The 6,749-nt window shown below is 44.5% G+C and overlaps 1 long non-coding RNA gene across 1 annotated transcript in view; it reads left to right on the top strand.

Moving 5' to 3' along the window:
• The window catches only part of LOC102751958, a 7,614-nt gene extending 5,596 nt beyond the window's left edge, over positions 1–2,018 (top strand). Inside the window, exon 3 of the long non-coding RNA XR_436357.2 lies at positions 1,721–2,018. This is a non-coding gene — a long non-coding RNA (uncharacterized LOC102751958). The remainder of the gene's footprint in view (positions 1–1,720) is intronic.
• The last annotated feature ends 4,731 nt before the right edge of the window (positions 2,019–6,749 follow it).

Here is a 6,749-nt window from a genome sequence, read left to right on the forward strand (position 1 = left end):
ATGAAGACTTCAAGCCCTCGGACAGTGGGGTTGGGGGGGTTAGGGTGAAGGGTGGGGTGGGAACCGGGTGGAGGCGAGCTATGGGGGGAAAAAAGAGGAACAACTGTAATAATCTGAACAATAAAGATGTAATTATTTAAAAAAAAATAGACTTCAAGCCCAAAGGAAACAATTCACAGTGAAAGGCAACCTATAGAATGGGAGAACATATATGCAAACTATATGTCGACTATTTTTAACACCAAAATCTATAAGGAACTCCTACAACTCACCACCAAAACCCCCAAATAACTTGATTAACAAATAGGCAGAGACTTGAATAGACATTTCTACAAAGAAGATGGCCAACAAGCATGTGAACTGGTGCTCAACACCTGGAATCAGCAGGGCCATGCAAATCAACACCACATTGGATAGCCCCTTGCACCCACCAAATGACCACTAAAAACCAAACCAAACTAAGTGTTGGCAAGGGTGTGGAGAAATTGGAAACCTGGTGCACTGTTAGGGGGAATGTCACGTGGTGCAGCTGCCATGGAAAACAGCATAGAGGTTCCTCAAAAAATCAAAAGTAGAACCGCCATCTGATCCAGAAACCCTACTTTTGGGTATATATCCAAAATAACTGAAAGAGGGTTCTGCTAGCAGCATTATGTTTACTGCAGCATTATTTATTATTGCCAAGAAGTGGAAGCAGCCTAGGTGCCTATTGACAGATGAATGGGTAAAATAAATGTGTATACATGCATATATAAAAAATATATACATATATACACACATACAAGGGAATATTATTCAGCCTTAAAAAGGAAGCAGATCTGTCCTACTGTCTGTCATATGCAACAATGTGGCTGAACCTTGGGACATTATGACAAGTGAAATGAGCCAGTCACAGAAAGACAAACACTGTCTGAGTCCACTTACATGAGACGCCTGGAATAGTCAGACTCCTGGGAAGTAGGATGGTAGTTGCCAGGGGCGAGGGAATGGGGAGCTGTTGTTCCGAGGGCAGAGTTTCGGTTTTACAGGACAGAGCTGCAGAGACCTGTTGCACAACCATGGGCATCTAGTTAACACTACTGAACTGCACACGTAAAAAGGTCAATTTTATGCTATGTGTGTCTGTTTTCGTTTTCGTTTTGTTTTTTTACCACAATAGCCCCAACAAAAACTTCAAGCCTCATGGACACTTACAAAGGAAAAAACAACAAACCGTCCCTAGCTGGTTTGGCTCAGTGGATGGAGCGCTGCCCCATGTACTGAAGGGTCTTGGGTTCGATTCTAGTCAAGGGCATGTACCTTGGTTGCAGGCTTGATTCCCAGCCCTGGTTGTGGCGTGCATGGGAGGCAGCCAATTGATGTATCTCTCTCACAGCGATGTTCTCTCTGTCTCTTCCCCTCCCTTTCACTCTCTTTAAAAGTCAGTGGAAAAACTATCTTCAGATGAGTATTAACAACAAGCAAACACACATACAGCCAGGAGGAAGAGGAGCTAACTCATCTCTGGAGTAGCCCACCGCACAGGGTTCATGTCCACCCACTGCCCTCCTACCTTCGCTCTTGCAGAGACTGGTTTTGTTTGGAGTTTGCTCTCCAGGGGGTGCTCCAGGAAGGGGTTCTGCTTTGGGAATGTATTATTTACTCTTAGGAAGAGTTTTGCAACATGAGTTTTCTGTCTCTGCCTGTTGTTCTTTATTGTTGGATATTTTGTTTCTTCCAGGCAAAAGCACCCACCACCTTCGGGGACAGCTGCACCCTACCTCTCGCTGTGGGAAGGACCTGGAGGACAGGGATGGGGAAATCTTCCCCGGTGAGCAGCACTTTAGCACTTCACCTGGTTGTTCATGTTGCCTGGAAGGAGAGATGGCTCGAGGTACAGTTGGCATCAGTTTGTGGGCTCTGGCTAATGGTTTGGCTGGTGGTCAGGGAGTTGGAAGAATAATGATTGAAAAACTGATGACAAGGAGGTCTAGGGAGCAGGTATGTGGATAGATTTCTGTGAGTGGGAGTGAAAGGGTGGTCTCAGCAGAGGAGCATTTTAATAATCAGGAGGGTAGATTGATCCATTCTGTGGGTGTCATTCAGCCTCCTTCCCCGGCCACTCCAGGCATTGCCCAATATCAGGGGTAAAGGTCATTCATGGGCTCTGAACATGGACTTTAAACACTGTCTGACAGTGGGACACGGGCATAAAGGCTACGGTAACGAGAAGGTACCTTCAGACCGAAAGACACTGGCAGCCTAGTCGGTGTGGCTCGGTGGTTGAGCGTCAACCCATGAACCAGGAGGTTAGGGTTCGATTCCTGTCAGGGCACATGTCTGGGTTGTAGGCTTGATTCCCAGTAGGGGGCATGCAAGAAGCTGCTGATTGATGTTTCTCTCTCATCATTGATGTTTCTATCTCTCTCTCCCTCTTCCTTCCTCTCTGAAATCCATTAACACACACACACACACACACACACACACACACATACACACACACGCACACACACACACACACACTGCAGGCAACTCTATAAATTACAATGAGATATTATGGGGTAATTTAATTACAGGAATGTAGGATCAGCTTAGACAGATGACCTAGCAGTTCTGTACAAATTATTCTCCACTACAGACCCCTGTTACTGTATTTTTTAAATAATAGAACTCAGGTACCGATGATTGACAAGACAAAGGGACAAAGAGTGCAGTGGCGCCAGGGGACATCCCTCCTGGTGGTCTTGTGATGGATGATTGTTTATAATCAATACTACACCAGTTTGATATTCATCTCAGTCGTCATGCCATTCCGGCTTAACAAAAATATTTATGGTTACATTTTATGGAACACAAACAGATAATGATCAACTAGAAGGCTTTGCTAAGCTTGCTAAGGACTGTGAGGTTGGTCAGAGATCACAGCATGAAACTTAGAAATGAAATGAAATCCAGGATACAGAGATGGAGTTGGTTTTGTCCACATCTACACCTATGAACTCACCAAGGCCCATCCTGCTGGAGCCACTGCGGACTGCCCAGTCTGCCAGCTGAGACCAACAGTAATATGGCACCATTCCCCAGAGTAGTCAGCCAGCCGCCTGGTGACAGATTGGTTTCATTGGGCCACTTCCACCAGGGAAGCGGCAGTGTTTGGTTCTTACCAGAATAGACACTCTGGTCATCAATTTGCCTTCTCTGTCCACGATGCTTCTGCCAAAACTACCATTTGTGGCCTGGCTGGTGTTGCTCAGTGGTTGAGCATCAACCTAGGAACCAGGAGATCACGGTTCGATTCCCAGTCAGGGCACATGCCTGGGTTGTGAACTCCATCCCCAGTAGGGGCCATGCAGGAGGCAGCCAATCAATGATTCTCTCTCATCATTGATGTTTATTTCTCTCTTCCTCTCCCTTCCTCTCTGAAATCAATAAAAATATATTTTTAAAAAGAACAAAAAACTCGTGAGTTAGATGAAGAGGAGAACTCTAGTTCCAGTGAAGAGGACCGGGAATCAACTGCACAGAAGCGAATTGAAGAGTGGAAACAGCAGCAGCTGGTCAGTGGCATGGCAGAGAGAAATGCTAATTTTGAAGCCCTTCCTGAAGATTGGCGAGCAAGACTAAAACGAAGGAAAATGGCACCAAACACATATTTTAAAAAATTAAAAAACAAATGTTTATTGGGTGTGTGTGGATGTGTGTGTGTGTGGATGTGTGTATTCAGTTCGGAGTCTTAACCTGTTTTATGTTGTCAATAAACTATAAATGTTAAAAAAAAAGAACAAAAAACAAAACAAAACTACCATCTATGGACTTATGGAGTGCTTTATGCACAATCAAGATATTTCACACAGCATCATTTCTGACCAGAAACTCATTTCACTGCAAATGGGCCCAGTGCTTATGGAATTCATTGGTTTTAGCATATTCCCCATTATCCAAGATGAGTTGGGTTGATAGAATTATGGAATGGCCTTCCAAAGACTTGGCTATGATGCCAGCTGGGTGGCAACGCTTTTGGATTTGGGGCAGTGTTCTCCAGGATGCTCTAACTCGGCATCTAATATATAGAGCTGAGTCTCCCATAGCCAGGATCCACCAGGCCAGGCAGGAAGGGGTGGAAAGGGAGTAGTCCCTCTCACTATTCCCCTAGTGACCTTTCTGTCCCTGCCACTGCAGGCTCTGCCAGTGTAGAGGTCTTAGTTCCCAAGGAAGGAATGCTTCTACCAGGAACACAACAGCGATTCCATCGAACTGAAAATCCATACAATCACCTGGCCACTGTGGATACCTTATGCCATGGACTCATTAGGCAAAGAAGGGAGTTACTGTACGGCCCGGGGGAAGCGATCCCAACTACCAAGGGAACTTGGGTTGCAGCTACACCATGTGGGTACGAAGGAATATGCCTGGAATATAGCTGATCCCCCATGGGATTTCTTAGTACTCCCATGCCCTGTGGTTAAAGTCAGAGGAAAACCATAGCAACTCAATCCAGGCAAGACTGCTAATGGCCCAGACCCTTCAAGAATGACAATTCGGTCACCCCAGCAGGCAGGGAACCACAATCTGCAGTGGGCAAAGGGGATTTGCAGTGGGAGGTAATTAAAAATATCAGCTATGCTGCCCAGTGGTGTGGCCCAGTGGTTGAGCGGCGACCCAGGAACCAAGAGGTCACGGGTTCAATTCCCAGTCAGACACATAGCTAGGTTGTGGTCTCAATTCTCAATATGGAGCGGGCAGGAGGCAGCTGATAGATATGTTTCTCTCTTTCATCGATGTTTCTCTCTCTCTGTCCCTGTCCTTTCTTCCCTAAAAATCAATAAAAACATTAAAAAACATCAGCTATGCCTACAAGACCAATGGCAGAAAAGGGGACTACAACAATTATGATCTTGATATGAATATGTTGGTATATATCTATAAATTAACCAACTGTTTTTGTTTTCTTTCCCTCTGTTGATTGCAATTAATCTTATAGCTCAGTATTTTAGTTACAGTATCATGAAGGGGGAGTGTGAGTTAGCAAGAAGAAGAGACATCACTCAAAGACAAAGAGGGGGTTTGCATCTCTTCTGGGGGAAGGGTTGGCGTGCTTTTGGTGGTATGTGGACAGCCGTACATGTTAGGTGGAAGCATTACTATGTTACTGTCTTTAGAAGTTAAGCATGGTTTAGAGCCCCAATCTGAGAAGGGGGTACTCCAGTGACTTTATCATGTATTCACTTGGCTAGGCTGAACTACATTTCTCAGACTCCCTGCTCTGTGTGCTACCGATTAGTGGGCCATAAGAGAGAACTGGAGGGTAGAATGAAGCAGCAGCCATTTGATAGTGTACCAGTTGTCACTCACCTGCTGGCTTGCCTCATTAAGGCGCGGCAGCAGCCCAGCCTGCAGCTGCTCCACCTTCCCCTGATCCTCCAACTCCTGGGCCAGATGTGCCATTAGCTCCATGACAGAGGGCACTGACTGCTTCTGCAAAACACCCAGCCCTCAAGGTCAGGGGTAGTGAGAGCTGACACAGTTTCGGTTCATTCCAGCTGCTCCCCCTTTGTGCTTGTGGGTTACAGCTTGTTCGTGCTGGTCTTCCATTTCACATCATTTTCCTCCTAACTGCCTGTGGACCTCAAGCTCCAGCACCGGACTTCATACATGTGAAGACAAATACAAACATCATTTCTTAGCCAGCTCCCATGATTGCTAAGCTCAAATCTCTGCAACAAATCTCTCTGTCTCCCTCTCTCTCTCCCTAATTATCAACTTTTATATGGACTTATAGACTTACATGGGGAACCTGAGACCAAATTTATTTTTTCCTTCCTTTCAAAGTGATCTGCTTTATTTTATTTTATTTTTTTTTATTCCTTCTACCAGTGTGTCTGAGCAATTCTTTTTTTCCCTTTAAATCTTTGAAGCTCAGAATCTTAATTAGGGCAGTCAGTGTTGGGGATATTAAAACTTTTTTTTTTCTGGCAGATACACTATCTTTTCAATCTTCAGATTGAATTTTTCATTCCAATCAGAGAAGTTTTCTTGTATTATATCTCTAAGTTCCATTTGTTGAGATCTGTACACAAAGGACATCAGCTCTGACCGGTTTGGTTCAGTGGAGAGAGCGTCGGCCTGCGCGCTGAAAGGTCCCAGGTTCGATTCCAGTCATGGGCATGTACCTTGGTTGCAGGCACATCCTCAGTAGGGGGTGTGCAGGAGACAGCTGATCGATGATTCTCTCTCATCGATGTTTCTAATTCTCTATCCCTCTCCCTTCCTCTCTGTAAAAAAATCAATAAAGTACATTAAAAAAAAAGAACATCAATTATCCTTAATTAATAGATCATCTTTGGCTTCCATATCTATCACATTCTTTCTAGTTGCTTCAATCTTTTTGTTTTTTCCCTCTATATCCAATGTTATCTTAAGTCTTCCCTCTATGATGTTAATTTGAGTTTTAGCCATGATTATTTTCTTTTCTAATTAATTTATTATACCTGTTATCATGGTATTTTGATTTTCTTTTTTTTAAAATATATTTTAATGATTTTTTTACAGAGAGGAAAGGAGAGAGATAGAGAGTTAGAAACATCGATGAGAAAGAAACATCGATCAGCTGCCTCCTGCACATCTCCCACTGGGGATGTGCCCGCAACCCAGGTACATGCCCTTGGCCAGAATCGAACCTGGGATCCTTCAGTCTGTAGGCCGACGCTCTATCCACTGAGCCAAATCAGTTAGGGCCTCATTTTGTGTCTTCAGACTTATTGTTCCCCTTT

The sequence above is a fragment of the Myotis davidii genome, unplaced genomic scaffold (assembly GCF_000327345.1).
Source record: "Myotis davidii unplaced genomic scaffold, ASM32734v1 scaffold329, whole genome shotgun sequence".
Lineage (NCBI taxonomy): Eukaryota > Metazoa > Chordata > Mammalia > Chiroptera > Vespertilionidae > Myotis > Myotis davidii.